The sequence below is a fragment of the Narcine bancroftii genome, chromosome 8 (assembly GCF_036971445.1).
Source record: "Narcine bancroftii isolate sNarBan1 chromosome 8, sNarBan1.hap1, whole genome shotgun sequence".
NCBI lineage: Eukaryota > Metazoa > Chordata > Chondrichthyes > Torpediniformes > Narcinidae > Narcine > Narcine bancroftii.
In genome coordinates, this window is record NC_091476.1 from 10,115,145 (window position 1) to 10,135,413 (window position 20,269).

Below are 20,269 nucleotides of genomic sequence, written 5' to 3' on the forward strand. Positions count from 1 at the left end.
TTTTGATACATATATATATATATATATATATGTATGTATCCGGTACCGCACGGATGGCAGTCTCTTCAATCTGAGGTGCCTGCAAGCTCACACCAAGACACAAGAGAAACTTGTCCGTGAACTACTCTTTGCAGACGATGCCGCTTTAGTTGCCCATTCAGAGCCAGCTCTTCAGCGCTTGACGTCCTGCTTTGCGGAAACTGCCAAAATGTTTGGCCTGGAAGTCAGCCTGAAGAAAACTGAGGTCCTCCATCAGCCAGCTCCCCACCATGATTACCAGCCCCCCCACATCTCCATCGGGCACACAAAACTCAAAACGGTCAACCAGTTTACCTATCTCGGCTGCACCATTTCATCAGATGCAAGGATCGACAATGAGATAGACAACAGACTCGCCAAGGCAAATAGCGCCTTTGGAAGACTACACAAAAGAGTCTGGAAAAACAACCAACTGAAAAACCTCACAAAGATAAGCGTATACAGAGCCGTTGTCATACCCACCCTCCTGTTCGGCTCCGAATCATGGGTCCTCTACCGGCACCACCTACGGCTCCTAGAACGCTTCCACCAGCGTTGTCTCCGCTCCATCCTCAACATCCATTGGAGCGCTTACATCCCTAACGTCGAAGTACTCGAGATGGCAGAGGTCGACAGCATCAAGTCCACGCTGCTGAAGATCCAGCTGCGCTGGATGGGTCACGTCTCCAGAATGGAGGACCATCGCCTTCCCAAGATTGTGTTATATGGCGAGCTCTCCACTGGCCACCGTGACAGAGGTGCACCAAAGAAAAGGTACAAGGACTGCCTAAAGAAATCTCTTGGTGCCTGCCACATTGACCACCGCCAGTGGGCTGATATCGCCTCAAACCGTGCATCTTGGCGCCTCACAGTTTGGCGGGCAGCAACCTCCTTTGAAGAAGACCGCAGAGCCTACCTCACTGACAAAAGGCAAAGGAGGAAAAACCCAACACCCATCCCCAACCAACCAATTTTCCCCTGCAACCGCTGCAATCGTGTCTGCCTGTCCCGCATCGGACTTGTCAGCCACAAACGAGTCTGCAGCTGACGTGGACTTTTTACCCCCTCCATAAATCTTCGTCCGCGAAGCCAAGCCAAAGAGAGAAGATACACACACACACACACACACACACACACACACACATAATATTTACAGGTTGAGACGATCCGGCGGCCGCAGGGGCCTCTGTGACTGTCGTAGGACTGGCTCCTGGTCACTGGTCAGAGGGGAAGTGGGGGGGGCTGGTGGCAGGGGTCTGTGTAGCTGGTTTGGTGCTGTGCACAGGGGTGGCCGGTGGGGGGGGGGGCGCTGGAGTCGACGTATGAGGGTCGTAATGGATGGGTGGGGGGGCGGGTTCATCTCCCAAGGCTGAAGTGGGCCCCTGGTGGTCAAGGAGGTCCTGTGTGCGCCACAGCTGCCTGGGGACAGGGATGTATGCCCAGTCAGCGTCATCCTGGGCTGGAGGGTGGCATGGTGTGGTGGGTGCTCCTGCTGGTGCCAGGTCCCTGGTTGAGACAGTGTCCTCCCTGCCACTGCTGAACCTAACGTAGGTGTAGTTGTGGTTTGCCTGTAGGAGGAAAACCTGCTCTACTAGGGCTTCGGCCTTGTGTGTCTGTACATGCTTACGCAGGAGCACCGGTCCCAGAGACGTGAGCCATGCTGGGAGGGACATTCCAGTTGACGACCTCCTGGGGAATGAGAACAGATGTTCGTGTGGGGTCTCGTTGGTGCCGTGCACAGCAGCAATCGAATGGCATGGAGCGCCTCGGGCAGACCATCCTAATAGTACTCAATGGCCCACCCTTTTGACCTGAGAGCCATGAGGACTGCCTTCCAGACAACCCCATTCTTGCGTTCCACTTGCCCATTGCTTCTCGCGTTATAGCTCGTCGTGCGAATGGTCGCGATGCCCCTCGCTGTCAGGTACTGGCGCAGCTCGTCACTCATGAAACTAGACCCCCCTGGTCACTGTGGATGAAGGCGAGTAGCCAAACATAGTGAAAACCTGCCCCAGGGCCCTGATGATGGTGGCCGTGGAGGTGTCCAGGCAAGGGATAGCAAAAGGGAAGCGTGAGTACTCATCCTCTACCGTGAGGAAGTAGACGTTTTGGTTCATGGAAGGCAGGGGTCCTTTGTAGTCCATGCCAAGATGCTTGAAAGGCGAGTAGCCTTTACCACATGGGCCTGGATGGGGTGGGGGGGGTGGGGCGGAAGAAGCTGGGTTTACAATCTGCACAGACCCGACAGGCCTCGGTCATGTCCCTGACGTCCCTGATGGTGAATGGCAGGTTTCTGAACTTAATGAAATGGTACAACCTGGTGACACCCGGATGGCAGAGGGACTCATGCAAGGCCTGCAACCTGTCGTCATGCATAGATACGCAGGTGCGAGAGAGGGCATCGGGGGAGTCGTTAAACTTCCCAGGGTGGTACTGGATGTCATAGCTGTAGGTGGCCAGCTCGACTCTCCAGTGCAAGATCTTGTTGTTCTTGATCTTGCTCTTGTGGGTAGTGTTAAACATGAATGCCACGGCCTGCTGGTCTGTGAGAAGCGTGAATCTCCTGCTGGCCAGGTAGTAGCACCAGTGGAGGACTGCTTCCACAATCGCCTGGGCCACCTTTTCAAAGGCGGAGTGTCCTAGCTTGGAGCCATGGAGGGTCCTGGAGAAGAAAGTGACAGGGCCCCAACCCCCCCCCTTGGTTGAGGGTAGCAGCGAGGGCCACCTCGGAGGCATCGATCTCCACCTGGAAAGTGGAGTCCTCATCCACAGCCTGCATCGTGGTGTCCGCGATGCGGATGAAGGCTACTTGCATCTTGGGTGGGAGGGAAAAGTTGTGGCTTGGGCCAGTGGGCGGACCTTGTCCGAGAAGCAGGGAACCCACTGTGAGTAATAAGAGAACAGGCCCAGGCATCTACGGAGAGCCTTGAGTGTGGGGGGGAGGGATAACTCCATTAATGGGCGCATCCTTTCCAGATCTGGGCCACAACGTTCCCCAGGATGGCGAGGCGGGTGGTGCTAAACACACACTTCGCCTTGTTGTAAGTGAGGTTCAGCTCCGCGGCTGTCTGGAGGAATTTTTTCAGGTTAGCATCGTGGTCCTGTTGGTTGTGGCTGCAGTTAGTGACGTTATCCAGATACGGGAACGTCGCCTTCAGCTTGTGCCGGAGCTACCATGCGATCCATCTCCCACTGGAATACGGAGACCCTGTTCGTGACCCCAAAGGGAACTCAGCGGAACTGGTACAGGTGCCCTTCTGCCTCAAAGGCGGTGTAGGGCATTGCCCCCTGCAGTAGGCCGGTGGTGTACCACCACACATTATGTCATAATTAACTTATGACTAAACATTGGCTAGCTATAGCTGGATGTGCATCAGGTTCCATTCAATCACCTCGCACCAAGTTACACTGACTTCCCTTTATTGAACGGGGATGGTGCTTTGTCCTTGTGGCCACCTATGGATTACAACTCAGTATCTGTTCAATTGTTTAAAGTCCAGATTCTCCCGGAAATCAGCACTTGCACATTTTCTTGGGTAAACAGGAATTCCGATTAATATTTCCCCTCAATGAGTTGTGGAACACCAAAACTAGCTGTGACTTACAAATTTTTAAAACAATCAACAAAGCACAAAGAAGGAACCAAAACCTTCTGACACTTTGATTCTTAATTGTGTTCAGCATCGTGCCAATTGGAATTAGAAAACAGCAGAAGAAAAGAAATTCCCTTAAATTTAAATTGGAAGGAATATCAAATACAAATTTGCTCTTTTAAAAGAAAAGCTATGCTGAAAGTAACCATTTTGTGTTACGTGGGGAAGTTTCACCCGTAGTTACAACATTGCCCTCTGCTGAATCACCAAGCACATGCCTGCAAATTGAAGGCCAGATTGTTACATTAATCCAATTTACAAGAACGATCATTAAAATTATTTTCTTCCATTCCATTTTCTGTTCAAACAAATAAATTTCTTCATAAATTTACAAACAAAAATATAAAATTTTGTAACTACTTTATTTGCAGAATGTCAAACATATCCACATACAATGAACAATGGCACTAACATTTCACACACAGCCCTATTAAAACTGAGGCAAAACTATATGGATGAAAGCCTTCTTTTCAAGGCTAATCTAAGTCTCGGGCATATTTAAAAAAATGAAGACTAAATCTAGTTTATCGTGAGGTTTAAATGACTTGGGAAAGATTCATTCGAACATTGAAAATTAATTTTCCAGTTCGAATTGTCAATTCCAAACAGGGACACTGTTATTTAATAAATGAGATTCTAATTTCATCTCTCTCCAAAAGCTAATTATCAAATATGATATTTAACAATTCTAATCTGTATTAGATGTGCATTAGGGTATATTATTTAAAAATCTCCGTGAAATTTTTGAGTCTGATTAACATTCTACCTGGCTCACAATCACTGTTCTCTGTGTTAGTGTCATGCTATTATTGAGCAATATTATTAACCTTCATGATACTGGAATGAAATTAAATGTTTCTTCAGAGGCCAGAGCATCAGGAGATTTACAGCATTCATTACTTCTCCATTCATGCTCTGTTACTGATAGACAACTTAACAGGTTAAGTTATTGATGTTCAGAAAATGAGGTCTGAGGTTGGCTTCATGGGGAAATGACAACTATTCAATTAATGTCAAAATGTTTCTCCCCATAATAACCTGGTGCTGCTTTAAAAAATTTACTTCCACCATGCCACTTCTGAAACCAGAAGATCAAACACTCTTGATCACTGCTACCCTATTATCAAGGATGCCTACCATGCCTTTCCACACTTGCACTTTAAAAAGTTCAACTATTTGAAGGTGTCAAGGAATTAACAAACATCCAAAAAATACCACCTTTGCCATGGTTTGCATCTTGCAAATCTCCATCAGTAGTGGCAGTCTTCCTTAGAATACCAGTCCTTTTGCAATTACTGATCTCACCAGTACACTTTTCTTCCTATTGATGTTCCAAACTGTTGATTTTGGACATCCTAAAGTTTGGCCTTTGTCTCTCATTGTTTAATTCTTGTTTTTCAGCCTCAAAAAGAGTTATTTTTCTTTCACTGGCACAACTCTGGTCCTCACATTGAAAAGTAGCAACTTCAGACTCCAAAGGTGAACAAAAGCTTAGAAACAAGCCTAGCTCTCTTACACCTGCACCAATGAAGCAATTAAACACACCAGATTACTCGTAAACGCCTGTGAAGCCAAATGTCCCAAACAGGGTGGTGCCCTGAAATGAGGGGAAATATGTATAAAAAGTGCTGTAAACTCTACTTGTGAAATAAAAATGTATACACATAACCTTGAATAAAATCTGGAATATGCACTTTAATTACATGTGACTTTTTTATTACAAATTTAAAACTGGAGCACAGGGACAAATAAAGGAAAAAAGATCTTTTCCCCCAAACATTATGGATGGCACTGTATACAGTGTGTGTATATATCAGGAGAAGGAATTCAGTTCAGCTAATTAACTCTCAATTATTGTCAAATAATGATTGTTTTGCCAACAATGCAATGAAGAAGTTGGTACCAATAATGTTCATTTTAAATTACGTTCAGAAAACCTGGCTTCAAACTATCTACATACACGTATGAACAAAATCATGTTAGTTGCTGTTATTGCTATCTTTGCAATGTAAAGCAGACCTAGATTGATTATCATATAGGAAGTCACAACAAATCAATGTTGAAATTCACTACACTACTACTTTAAATGCATCAGCAGAGCCTATGACCATTTGAGGACCTCAAACTTTGCAAAGAACATGGCAATATCCCCTGCTCTCATGTGCTTTTGAGATATAAATACCTGTAGTAGATGCCTTAGACAGCTTTATATACAAGGTCACCGGGATGACCCCTGGTGACCTAGTGGTGTAAGTATATATCACCACATTCACCCCCCTTAAAAAAATTATTTCCCCCACGCCCCCCGACCTCCTTCCCTTGTTTGTAAGTTCATAAGTCCAAAATTTTTTGTGGCTTCCATTGCCTTCTGGATCTCCTCGGTAGTGGTATAGGGGTGGGGAGTGCAGTCTGCCTTATATGTACACTAAGAGGTCTTGTCTCTCTGCAAGACAAACCTGGAATGCTAGACTGTAGTTCTGGACTGCTTTAAAGTTGCAGCCTCTCACCAGGTCTTTCAGAGAGAGTATAAAGTCTCTGGTGGACTCCCCTATTTGTTGTGACTTGGTTATGAGTCTATACCGGGGGTGGAGTTCGCTGTAATGCCACTGTAAAATGTTCATTGCCTCTTAGTAGGACCTGGCATCCTGTATAAGGGAGTAAGGGTGGTCTCCCAGCTGTGCTAACAGCAGCATTAATAGCTCTTTATCTGATGCCTCAGCACCCTCCACGTAATTCAGAAAGCATCTCTGTGGGGTTTATGTCTGCTGGAGGAGTAACCTGGGTGGTTGGGGCTGTTGGCTGAGTCTCTGGCTTTGGGACATTTGCAGCGGGCTTAGGGAGGATCCCAGCGGTAGCGTCAGGTCTCCGTGAGACTGGGGAAACTGCTGCTGGGGGAGTGACAGTAGCGGTGTCTGCTTTCCCTGGCTCTGGAGTGGTTGGAAATTCTGCACATATGTGGCGATCGAGAGCATGACGTGGAGATCCTTTCACCTGTGCTTGTAGTGGCCCCTCTCTGATCGGACCAGGGTTTAGAGTCGGCAGCGCCTGTACCGGCGAACCCACAGGCAGGCAGGGCTCTTGGCCATTTCTTACCTGCCCTATCGTATTTCTGTGGTCTTCCCTGCATTCCACCTCAAATCCAGTACAGCGGTCCCTCGCCATCTCTGTCCTCGGATGCACATGCGTGCTAGTCAACCCCGGATTCCATTCCTCAGGAAGAGTCTCCAGGTGGTCGGGAATGCATGTTGGAGCAGAAGCAGCTTCCATTCTTGTAGCTATCATATTAGTTTATTAAATTGTACTGACAATAACCACACCAGTAGTGCAAGTATAAGACAGCTTTATATACAAGGTCACCCGGGATGACCCCGTGGTGTAATTACATATTACCGCACTACCAATTTTGTCTCCCGAATTGATTAAAGGAATAAACAAACTTTTTTTGCTGTCCTCTCACACATAAACATCCTTATTACTGAGGCCCTAATTGTTTGCTACATTAGGGAAGCCTTTTTGCACCCAAGTCAATCACCAGATTCCCAAAGCAGGAACTCTATTTTAAACACTACCATGAGAAGAAATTAACATGTGGACAAAGGAAAAGATTCGATGATGTGCTCCCAAGCTTTCTGGGAAATCTCTGGCCCACAATGGAAGGTTGAGCGGCATGGTTGGCGTAGCGGTCAGCCCAACACTATTGCAGTGCCAGCAATCGGGACTGGGCTTCAAATCCTGCACAGTCTGTAAGGAGTTTGTGAGGGGCTCTGGTTCCCTGGGTTGTAGGCCAGCTAGGTGTAATTGGGTGGCATGGGCTCGTGGGCTGAAAGGGCCTGTTACCGTGCTGTATGTCCAAATTTTTAAAAATTAAAATTAAATTTAAAAAGTGGAGAAGGAGCAAGAGGGATTTTCTGAGGATCAGTAAATGGGAGAAGGAGTGCACCACCCAATAAACTATCTGCCCATCAAGCATTTCCTGCACCATTTGTGGAAGAATCAGTAATTCTCACATTGACCTCATCGCCTACTCAGAACTCATGAATCTGTGCACGACAATGGCCTCCTTCATATTAAAGTTTAAAATTTAGTTTGCACTTTAAATTGAAGAGAGAATTCTGGTTCAATATGTTTAAAACTTTAGAAGCGTATTTAGAAATACCTTAGAAGAGCATTTAGAACATATATCAAGATAATCTCATGGTCAATTTTTTTACAGGCTGAGATTAGTATAGAGTCTCTTTATTTTAATCATTTTCAGTATTTAAAAGTTTTTGTTTTTGAGACATGTTGGCACTAAGAGTAGTCAGACTAGAGTAATGCGATATTTAATATCACTTCTCACTTAGATTATATTTTTTTCTGTAAAAAGTACCTTTCATGTCTCATTGATCAATAAAGAATGTTTGAAATGTAGCAACTGTTGTTAGAAGCACACAAATAATTTGAGCAAACTATAACACAATAATGTCTGCATCATCTATTTTGGTAAGGTCAAATAATGGCTTGCAGGAGGTATGAACACCTCCACCACACCCCTCCCCATCCCTCCCACCACCATACTCAAACATTTATGGAGTTCAACAAAATCTTTTGCTTCTCTTTATATAGCAAACAGGGCCTTAATTTAGCATCCCAATCAAATTTTAAAAACCTCCATTGTATCAGTGCTCCTTTTGTATTGCTCTTCCAGATTTTAAGGCAGTGGTTCTCAACCTTTTTCTTTCCACTCAAATACCACTTTAATTATTCCCAATGCTCTGTGATTAGTAAGGGATTGCTTAAGGTGGTATGTGGGTGGAAAGAAAAAGGTTGAAAACCACTGTTTTAATTGTACCTAATTGACTCGTTATGTGCAGTTTCAGATCTCCAAAGGAAATGGGCCAATGGCAATTTTTCTCAAGCAAAATATTTCAGTAACAATTGCATCTAGGGCAGTGATTCTCAACCTACCCTTCCCACTCACATACCACCTTAAGCAATCCCTTACTAATCACAGAGCGCTGATGGCATAGGGATTACTTAAAGTGGAGAGTGAGTGGAAAGAAAATGCTTGAGAACCACTGTTCGAATATAAAAATCCCTCTACCCAAGCTCTGCTGACAAGATGGCTGTTTAAATTGTTGTCTTTCAATTCCAAGATCAACCATTTCAACATTAATTGCAATATTTACAGACATTTATTTCCCTTTCTACATTTACCAGTCTTTACCTGTACTCATTAAATATTATCAGAATTTAAGCTGTTTATTTATGAAACACATTATATGACTCTTGATTCACTTCTCCTTCATCTGGTATCATCTGCAAACGTGATCATTTTTCATTGAGTTTCAGCATCCATTCCAAGTATGTAAATGCAAATCAGTAAACCTGTAGTTTGTCAGCTTGAAGCATTGCCCTGTGCCTTTGGGAGCAGGAGAGGAGAATTCACAGTCCAACGTTTGGAGTTTGCAGGAAAACACGTCAATAAATGCTAAATGAAGGCAGTAAACCCCTACTGGTATCCATGATTTTGAATCTCTCCAGAGTGAATGGAAATAAAACAGAGAAGAATAAATTTGTGGGGAAGTTGGATATGCTGAATTTATGCTAATTAAACAGTGTGAGCCATACTTCTCCATTCCTTAGGTAATTATCATGGATCAGTAATTAAATGTATCAATGGTGAGGTCAATATAACCCGAATCATTTGACAGAGAACATGACACACTATTCAGATAGGAACGATACAAAACAATTCAAGCCTTTGCAAATATGCAATAACTCATCAGCTGATTTGATTTTTTTTGTTGTTTTTATAGATGAGCTTTCAAGATAATAAAACAGAAGAATATTGCTTCTAGAAAACAGATGGAGGAACTGGAATGAGGAGTTCTTGTGATTGATATCAACATCAAAACACAAATTAGGCTTAGCTGAGTCAAGGTTTTAATCAATCACTCTATCTTCTGCTGTTGTCTGTAGATTATGCTGTTCTTTTGTGTAAATCAGTAAACCTCAGCTGCATATCATAGATCTAGGCACAAACATATTCACATCAGTGTCTACATTTGTCAGAACCAATTTCCTGTCACTTTCACAATGAAGCAGGCTTAACAGTGCAGAGATAGGTTTCCTCTACTGCCTGCCTTTTTGTTGGCCAGGTGGAGCAATCCATGCCACAAGCCTACACAGGCAAGGCCCCTCAACTCTTCCTACTCTACATCCATGACTACTTTTGTACTGCCTCATGTACCCATGATGAGCTTGTCGACTTCATCCACTTTGCTGCCAACTTCCACTCTGACCTCAAATTCATTTGGTCCATCTCTAGCAACACTCTCCCTTCCCTCGATCTTCTCTGTCTCCATCTTGGGAGACAAACTCTCGACAGGCATCTTCTATAAACCCACCAACTCCCACAGCTACCTCGACGACACCTCTTCCCACCCTGGCCCCTGTAAGGATTCCATTCTATAATCTCAATTCCTCTGTCTCCGTCACATCTGCACCCAGGATGAGAACTTCCATGCCAGATCATCAGAGAAGTCCTCCTTCTTCAAACAACATGGCTTTTCCTCTACCACCATTAACTCCACACTTAACCACATATCCTCCATTACCCATACACTGCCCTGGCCCCCTCCACCCCAACACACCACAAGGACAGGATTTCTCGGCCTCACTTACCACCCCACCAGCCTCCGCATCCAACACATCCTCCTCTGCCATTTCTGCCACCTATTATGGGATCCCACCACTAGATACATATTCCCTTCTTCGCCTTTCACAGGGACCGCTCCCTCCGTGACTCCCTTCTCCACTTCTCCCTCCCCACTAATTGTCCCCTTGGGACCTATCCCTGTGACTGCAGGAGATGCTCTACTTGCGCCCACACCTCCTCCCTCAGCGCCATTCGGGGACTCAAGTGGTCCTTCCAAGTGAAGCAACGTTTCACTTGTGAATCTGCAGGGGTCATTTACTGCATCCGGTGCTCATGTTATGGTCTCCTCTATGTCAGAGAGACTGGATGCAGACTGGGAGATCACTTTGTTGAGCATCTCGGCTTTGTCTCCTGCAATAGCGTGGATTTCCCAGTGGCCACCTATTTCAATTCTCCATCCCATTCCCTTGCTGACATGTCTGTCCATAGCCTTGTATACTGCCAGACTGAGACGAGTCGTAAATTGGAGGAACAGCACCTCATCTTCCAAGTGGGCACCCTCCAACTGGATGGCATTAATATCGACTTCTCTGGCCTTTGTTAAACCCCACCCCCCAACCTTCTTCCTCCCCTGTCATTTCTCCATTCCCTGTCTCCTTTCGCACAGACATGATAAATTCTACCTAGTCCCCTATCATATCCAATTTACACCTTTTATTGGTCTGGATTTCTTCCCGATTGTTTGAATTCTGAGACTTTCTGATATATCCTACCTGCCTTTTCTGATTTTTCCTTGAAGAAGGGCTCAGGCCCAAAACGTCGGCAATATATCTTTGTCTCCTATAGATGCTGAAAAGTCCAGCTGAGTTCCTCCAACATTTCTGTGTGTTTACTACAATCACAGCATCTGCAGCCTTATCGTGTTTTCCCTATTTCATGCATATATGTTTAAAAAAGCATTTTTTTCAAGATACGAGGGCATTCTTCCCATTGAATCTAGACCAGCTATCGGATCATTCCCACTCATAGTATATCATCGTTTCTGAAATCTTCTTCTGTGCCAGTTCTTCATTTCCCTAAATTCCTTGATCTTTCAAGTACTTAAATATACCTAATGATCTGGCCTCCACCATCTGAAGCTGCAGAGAAACCCATCATTAAAGTCATCTGAAAGATAAAGGTTCAATGTGCTTTATTTTGTCAATATGTCCTCTTGATAGTGAGTCTCCCAATCATAGAAGAATCTTAAAATCTACCCTGTCAACACCCCTGAGAATTTTATCTGTTTGAATCACTCCTCATTCTGCTAAACTCCAAGGAATACAGACCCAAACTATCAAGCCTGTCTTTACAAAACAATCCTTCCTTCTAACGAAATGAATTCACTATGAGCCTGTCACTATTGAGTACTTAAGGTGATAAAGAAGAAAAATGCAGAAACAAATAAAAATATTTCTTGCTAATAGGTTTCACCCTAACATCTCATAATGCAATTAACATCCCGAGAACAGTTAGGAAGATTTCTGCTCTATTCTGCAGTGGGTGGACAGGGAGCATCATGTCCTGGTGAATATGGTGGACTTCAAAGCCTTTTAGTTTTGAAAATTTTATTTAAAACTATTTCCATGGCATTTCAAACTCCAGCTTTCTAATCGCCCGGACTGTGAAGTGTTACACCACATCCATACCTGTTGAATAAATTACGTATTGGAATCAGGAAAGAGAACAGGACATTAGAATTGATGTTAGCAAAGAGTCAGTATTAGTAAAGCAGAAGGAAGGAAAAGAACCTGTTCAGTTACCAGCATACTTTGCAATCACTGATCCATAATTGATCCATAACTGAGGCCAACCTCAGAGCTCTCACAAACGGTGAATTGTGCTGTAATATTTATATTGGACATTTCTTTTCTCAACCAAAATTAAAATGAATAAACCATATTTTTAGTTTCCCTGGTCATAACAGTCTTTACTTTCCAAGCAACTTTAAAGGATTTTTTTGCATTTTTTTCTGTTGTGGAAGATATAATGTCAAGACACTTACACCAACGCGCCAATGTCTTTACCCATTTTAGAGCGCCATCGTGTGGAAATGTTTCTGAACTGCAGCCTCCAAAGAACGCAGTGGAAGAGTGACACATCTGAAGGCTCATTTTTACCCTCACTGCTCAAGCAGCAAAGTGTCAGATGAAAAATACATGGTCTTCCTAACAGGTGTCAGATCTATTCTGCCCAAAAGTGAAGGGGAAAGCAATCTCTGCAATTTATTTGTGCTCAATGATCATGGATGCACATAGAAATCAGGTGGAATTTGAATGTTGTTCTGGATGATTCTAATAGACTTTGTGATATATGATCCAATTCTAAAATATCCTGTCTCCTTATTAACACAAGGAATTATATTTCATCAAGTCTAATGATGCCAATACTGACTTTAATTCATCCAATGAACTGTGAACTGGAATGGTTACTATGGACACCATGAAAAACTATAATTTCCTCAGCTCAAAATCTGTGTTAGAATTATTTTTAAACAATTCATTAACAGTACATCAGTATATGCTTTCATACCAAACTGAATGGCTTTTTCTGCAACAAAAGCACGTGGACACACTGAATCAGTGGTGAACAGTGACATTGTAGTCAAGTACAGGATAAGCAACCAGGGCCTGTACACTTAATTCAGAAAATGTGAGTTTGAATCTCATCCTGGCATTTGAGGAATTTCAATTCAATTCAAATGATGAAATTAAAATAATCTGGAATTTAAAAAGAAAAAGCTCATTTCTGAAAGGCTAACCACAAAACATACAGGGTGGGGGGGGGGGGGGGGAGGTTGTCCATTTTGGCAGCATGGGCTCACGGGCTCTATGTCCACATCTAAACATTTTAATTCAAAACTACGAGATTATCATAAAGAGCTCATCTACTTCAGTAACGAAGAAGAAAATTGGCCATCCTTACCTACATGTGACTCGAAACCAACCAGTATGGGTTTCTGTTCAAAAAAGGAATAAGGGAGAGACAATGAATGGCTACATTCCCAGCTAATTACATCTCCCAGCAATGAATAAATAAAAACAATCTGTAATCATTTGTATTGAGATAGGGCCTTTAACATAAGGAGATGTCCAAGCCTATTTACAAAATAATGGTCAACTAAAATGCAGTTTAGGATTGACAACAATTGTCTGTAGTCTTGACTGAGAATCTTAGAAGTACAACGTGAGAGAGGCAGCTGTTGTTTAGCAGAGAAATTGGGGGTGAAGACCAAAAACTGTACGGATATTTGGTAAATTTCCGGGACCCATAGTTTCTTCTTTTTCTTTTCTTTGGCTTGGCTTCGCGGAAGAAGATTTATGGAGGGGGTAAAATATCCGCGTCAGCTGCAGGCTCATTTGTGGCTGACAAGTCCGATGCGGGACAGGCAGACACGGTTGCAGCGGTTGCAGGGGAAAATTGGTGGGTTGGGGTTGGGTGTTGGGTTTTTCCTCCTTTGCCTTTTGTCAGTGAGGTGGGCTCTGCGATCTTCTTCAAAGGAGGTTTCTGCCCGCCAAACTGTGAGGCGCCAAGATGCACGGTTTGAGGCGATATCAGCCCACTGGCGGTGGTCAATGTGGCAGGCACCAAGAGATTTCTTTAGGCAGTCCTTGTACCTTTTCTTTGGTGCACCTCTGTCGCGGTGGCCAGTGGAGAGCTCACCATATAACACGATCTTGGGAAGGCGATGGTCCTCCATTCTGGAGCAGCTGGATCTTCAGCAGCGTGGACTCGATGCTGTCGACCTCTGCCATCTCGAGACAAGGTGCACTAGAAACTTTGAAAGGAAACCTACAGGGAGGTGGCGAGCAAAATACTAAGCTGAATACTTTGGAGTCTTAGTGCAAAGCCTATTATTACCAATATGTATTTTAAACATCCTCTAGAAAAAGAACTGACCAAGTTTGATAAAAAGCACCCAACCAGGAAGCAGAATAAGATCATAAACTATAGAATGAATTTGTAAATTTGATGAAAGGTAACATCTATAGTTCAGGAATGGAGGTTAAGTAATTACAATAAAGCTGAAAGCAAAATAAAAGTTCTCATAGACTTTGCTCTTAACATTGCTAATCAATCCAGAGTGCCAGTCATCAAGCCAATTGGATGTTGGCCTCCTGCCAAAAGTGTAGTATGCAAGTCAATGCCCAAAAGGGTAAACGTTCCTCGAAAAGAGATCCAGTTCCTGTTGCCCAGCAACGGGAGCGATGGGTTTGGAGGAAGTGCACAAAGAACCAGAAGACTCACTCCAGCAGTGTGAGCGAAGAGAAATGTAATTTTTCAGCTCTGAGAGGTGACATGATACCTGAGCTTACTTAACTGCTATTCCTGAACTATAGATGTTACCTTTCGTCGAATTTACCAATTCATTCTATAGTTTATGTTCTTATTCTGATCAAGGATACGGAGAGCAATAATCACTGAGCAATACGTTTCGGTGAACCACCGAAGGAGAAACAGGACGCGTTCAAAGGTGAAAGAGTGCTTTGCGATGGACAGGGAATTGCCATGTTTATTGACAAAACGTTGTTTAAATTACAACAGCAATCCAAAACATATGTAAACGTACTATTTCCATTGGTGGAAATTCACAAGAAGCAGTAAAATCAATACTGCCCCTCTGAGGGAATTTCCTTTCACACAAAGTGATCACCATTTTGAATATAATTTCTCCTAACCTATTGAAGATGTGCGTGGCGAACCATACAGGCTGCCATTTGGACAGTAATACCTTAAAAATAGATGTGTTATGCAAATTTTATGCAAAGTTCACTTTAACTCACTGCGAGTCATGCCTACAATCATTTTTGGGTGCCAGTTGCACATACCTGTTGCTTTTTCCGATGACTTTCCAGCATCAGATATTTAAGGGCAATCCCTTCCTTTCCCACCCACATCCCACCATAAGCAATTCCTTACTAATCACAGAGCACCGATGGCATAGGGATTGCCTAAGGTGGAATGTGAGTTTAGGGGGGCAGTTTAAAAACCTCTCATCTAGGAGAATCTTTAGGCTGTTGAAAGAGCATTCCAGCAAGGCAGGGTGTGAGGCACAGGTGAGCCTGGTGCCTGCGAGACCAAGGTGAGAAGCCATGTGACGTGCTGAGATGTCACTCAGTGTACAGGGCCAATATCATGATCCCGTATGCTAGGTGACCCCTTTGATTCCTACCAAGGGAATGATGCCCGTTCCCAAATTATTTTGTATCATTCCAAATTCAAGACCTGGCTAGCGGAACCTGGATCATAGGTATGTAGTTCCTGTCATTTTCTCTTTCTCATGGAGGTCAGCACTCTGCAATTTCTAAGTGGGAAGCTGTTCACAATGAAGAGTTGGCATTTGTCCATCTTTCATCACCTCTGTCTCAACCCTCCTCCACCTCCTCATTTGGTTCCACATATTACCTTCCAACCCTTTTGCCTCACCCCCTCCCACTGACTTCTACTTGCTGACCTGATGTAGGGCCTCATCCTAAAATGTCGACTATCTCTTTGCCTCAACCTGCTAAGATCTTCCAGCAGTTTGTTTTTTGCACCATATTCCAGCATCTGCAGTTCCTTGCGTCAACACCTGCTTACATACAACATTGTTTTGTGGCTTAGAAGTATGACCTGCTCATAGGTCACCATCCCTGTGTTCATTGAGAAGCATCTGACAGTGGTTTTATTTAAGAATTCTGCGTCTGCTGCGTCAGGGCCCAAGATGGAGGCACCAATGATTGGCAGTGGCCTTGAGGGGTTACAGATTACGGGGAAGCAGAGGACTGGTGCAGGGCAACAGAAAGCGGGGAGACCACCCCCTCTTTGAGAAGGAGAAGCAGAGGAGACCGACCCACAGGACAGTGACCATGGCGGTGGATGTGAAGGGCTCTGCAGCTAAAGAGTACACTGGCGGTGGGCTGTTAGGGACATCGAGAAACCTAGGCAGGCTGTGGGCTGCTAGCCACTGTGGTCAAGGGACTCACGCCAGACTGCAGACTGCTGGAGACTGGCTGCAGAGGTACCTGATATCGGAACTGAGAAGCGAGAGGGTGCTGGAGGCTTGCTGATCGTGTCGGAGGTTCGGATCTGGAGCTCGGGTTGCCTATGGTTTGGACTGGAGTCTGGCTGCAGAGTCCGCATGAGTTCTGGAGACTAAGCCATGGACACTCTGGGAAGATTCTCTTTTATTTCTCTTTCTCCGACTGTATGGGGCACTGGACAATTTCGGCTGATAGTGAATCTTTGTCTGCCTTATGGTAAAGCAAAGAAAATTTCATGTAATATCACATTTTCTGGTATGACAATAAAATAATGTCAACCTACTCCCTTCTGGTTACATCATTGTTCATATCATTAGGAGACCAGTTCGCTTCTGGATCTTGAAGAGACTTCATGGAAACAATTAGACTTCATGTAACCTCCATGTTCTGATGTCACTCAAATGAATGGGTGAATTCAACAGAATTTTCAAAGTGGAGGTTACGATCAGCTGTCTGGAGAGTTTGGAGATGGAGTCCTCTCCTCCCTTTGTCATTTCCTACTTTGGATGAAGCAATCCTGACATCATGCAAAACGATCTAGTAATTTCAAATTATGTCATTAAAAAATGAAAATTTTATTAAAATTACACTTTCATCATTCAATCAGACTCTCGGTTTATGGTACGATACGAGTGTTTATTCTCATCTTCATCATAATGGGTATCACTCGAAGTCAAGGATGACGACCTTCATTCCGTTGCCCACAGAGTGAAGACGTCTGTGCATGTACTTGTTTAACGTGTGTTTGATATTGCACTCCAAGAAGCACACAATACTTCACAAATCAACCAACTCGTTCCAATGGCAAGGAAACCACGACGATTGGAGCTGATGGATTTGTTGCAGCCTTTGTCCGCCCTCACAGCCGCTGTGTTCAGAGTAACTTTGTCCACCTGTTCCACTGTGGATTGTTCTTTGTCAGGTACCTCACCCTCGATCTGACCACCGTGGGTGATCCTACCAGGAGCATAGCTCCAGATGGCATCGCTTTCAGAATCTCCACCATGACAAGGTGACAATCCACAGCGAAGTTATTATCAGATCCATAAATACAATGTACAGATGCTCCAAAATGCTTATTTTCCTCATCCACACAGGTACATGAGACAGACCAACAATAATAGCATAAATAAAAATACCAGAACACACCATGAAGCCAAAAAAGACAGTTAATATAAAAGGATAGATAAATAAATATTCACAGTTGCAGTTACTGTCAAAATAATTGTGATGCTTCAATAATGCAGACAGATGTTTTGGAGGTCCTGGAGTAGTTTATGGTTAGGGTTGGAAGTGGGAATGTGGAAATGGCTAGTTAGTCAAACCTGGGAATAAAATTACTTCACACTGGATTGTCGCACTTGACATGGGCCACATCAGTAATAGTTCTATTTTGCATCAACGCTCTCAAGTTTTCTGGAATCCCATGTAAAGTCTAAACCAGCAGGCATTTAAACTCCCACAGAAAAGTACTTTGCTATGAGGTGAACTCATGCAATACTAAGCATCCTTGAACATTTCCATTCCCTCTGGTGTTATCATAAGTTATTTAAATCTGGGGAGGACTTGACAGCATTTAAGCTATCAGATAAACTGAAAGGTTTCTAAGAAACTAATGAAGAACACATGGAGTACAGCTATCTTATTTTCTGTTTCAGAAAGAGTTTAAATGTGTGGGGTTTAGAGGTGTACGTACGTGTTTTCTCTCAGCTTGTGGGACAAACATGTATACACGTTCATAACAAAATCTTAAATATATTTTTATCTTGATTACTGCAGAGTGGCTGGAGTTGAAATCCATTGTCTCTGTGTGCCACCATCTTATTGCCCACACCCGGCTCTTTCACAACCCTTGTTTATGTTGATGCATGTGACATTTAAATCTGCAAAGAGTTCATACTTGCAATGAAGTGTAGGTGCTGTACTTCTGGAATGCTCAATTTCAGCTAACGACAGCTGGTTCGAGTTATGGTCAAACTAAGATGATCCATGTGCTTTCAATTGCCTTCTCTCAGTGAGCAGAAATATCTGTAAGGGGGAGGAATGGAATTTCCCTGCATTACTTCTCATGGACTAACAGTACTCCAAGTTTGTTACCACAAAATGTCAGTTTAATATTAACAGAGTTACAGAATTCCAAAGATAAATTTCACTTGAATGATTTAGTAGAATGGGATGACAGGCTCCCCAACCTCACCCCATAAAACATGTAAGAGCCTTATAATAAAATTTTTCATGACTTTTGTGCATGGAATAGGGAAGGGAGATAGGGAGATATATTCTCTAATGCAGTTGTAAAAATACTGCAAATGGTACCATCTAAATAATAACTTTTAAGTATCTGTATATCCTTTTAACAAAATACCCATGAGATATTGAAGTTGTTTTTGAGGACAATCGTCCTGAGAAGCTGGGAACAGCAATGTACAATATATCCTTGTTTATTATGAGGAAATTAACGTCTCAGACACTTTGCAATGCATGGATGAGGAAAATAAAGATATGGCCGTAGAAGACAGGGAATTAAAGAAAGTAAAACAAAAATACTGAGAGAAGTTTTATTCCCCCCAGAGGGCACGATGAGGCAGGATCCAAAAAAGATAGTCTTGGAGTCATATAGCACTCCAGCCCTATTTGACTGCCTTTAGTCCAAATCCTGCTAAACCCTTCCATACATCTCTCCAATGTTGTTTGAATGTCGTTATGTACCCACTTCTATAGTTTCCTCTGGCAGCTCATTCCAAAAACAAACAACCCACTGTATAAAAAAAGTTGCCTCTCAGGCCCCTCTTAAATCTCTCTCCTCACATATTAAATCTGTGCCCTCTTCTTTCTCTTTCTTTCTCTTTGGCTTGGCTTCGCGGACGAAGATTTATGGAGGGGTACGTCCACATCTGCTGCAGGCTCGTTGATGACTGACAAGTCTGATGCGGGACAGGCAGGCACGGTTGCAGCGGTTGCAAGGGAAAATTGGTGGGTTGGGGTTGGGTGTTGGGTTTTTCCTCCTTTGTCTTTTGTCATTGAGGTGGGCTCTGCGGTCTTCTTCAAAGGAGGTTGCTGCCCACCGAACTGTGAGGCGCCAAGATACACGGTTGGAGGCGGTGGTCAATGGGGCAGGCACCAAGAGATTTCTTTAAGCAGTCCTTGTACCTCTTCTTTGGTGCACCTCTGTCTCAGTGGCCAGTGGAGAGCTCGCCATATAACACGATCTTGGGAAGGCGATGATCCTCCATTCTGGAGACGTGACCCACCCAGCGCAGTTGGGTCTTCAGCAGCATGGCCTCTAGTACTAGAATTATCACCCTCGGGGAGGTGGGGGGAGACTGTGAACATTTTCTATATCTCTATATGGTCACCACTCAGCCTCCTTATGCTTCAGGAAAGGCAGCAACTGCTCCTTTATAAGTCAACATCCTGGAGAATCTTTGCTCCATTCCTTTCAACTTATTCATCTCCTTTCTATAGCTGGGCAAGCAGAGTGGCACACAGTATTCCAAATGTGGTCTCACCAATGCCAGCTATAGCATAAGGTCCCAACTTTTGTACTCAATATCTCACCCAATGAAAGCAAGCGTGTCACCTTGATTTGTCATTATCAGGGAGCTATGCACTTGTGCTCCTCATACTCTCCTCTGTAACACTCTTTGGGACTTTACCATTTACTGTGCGGGCCCTGCCCTGGCACGGCTTATCAAAATGGAACATCTCCCCTTCTCAGAGTTGCATTCCATTTACCATTCCTTGGCCCACCTTCCCAACTGATCTCAATCCTATTGTAACATTCAACATCCTTTTACATATTGGTGTCATGTGCAAACTTACAGCAGTCTTGTCTAAGTTGTTAATATAGATGGAAGGAAAGAAGAGAAGTATGTAAAGACTATCGGAACAGAGAG

The 20,269-nt window shown here is 43.8% G+C and overlaps 1 long non-coding RNA gene across 4 annotated transcripts in view; it reads right to left on the reverse strand.

Moving 5' to 3' along the window:
- Positions 1–20,269, reverse strand: part of LOC138741657 (uncharacterized) — a 61,955-nt gene that overhangs the window by 15,835 nt on the left and 25,851 nt on the right. The window contains exons 3-5 of one of the 4 annotated variants that reach the window (XR_011343638.1): positions 18,274–18,401; positions 13,276–13,309; positions 9,486–9,684 (exon numbers count right to left, since the gene is read on the reverse strand). This is a non-coding gene — a long non-coding RNA (uncharacterized lncRNA). Of the gene's footprint in view, positions 1–9,485; positions 9,685–11,936; positions 12,000–13,275; positions 13,310–18,273; positions 18,402–20,269 lie in introns of those variants that run through there. The other 3 variants (XR_011343639.1, XR_011343637.1, XR_011343640.1) reach the window with 3 other exon arrangements.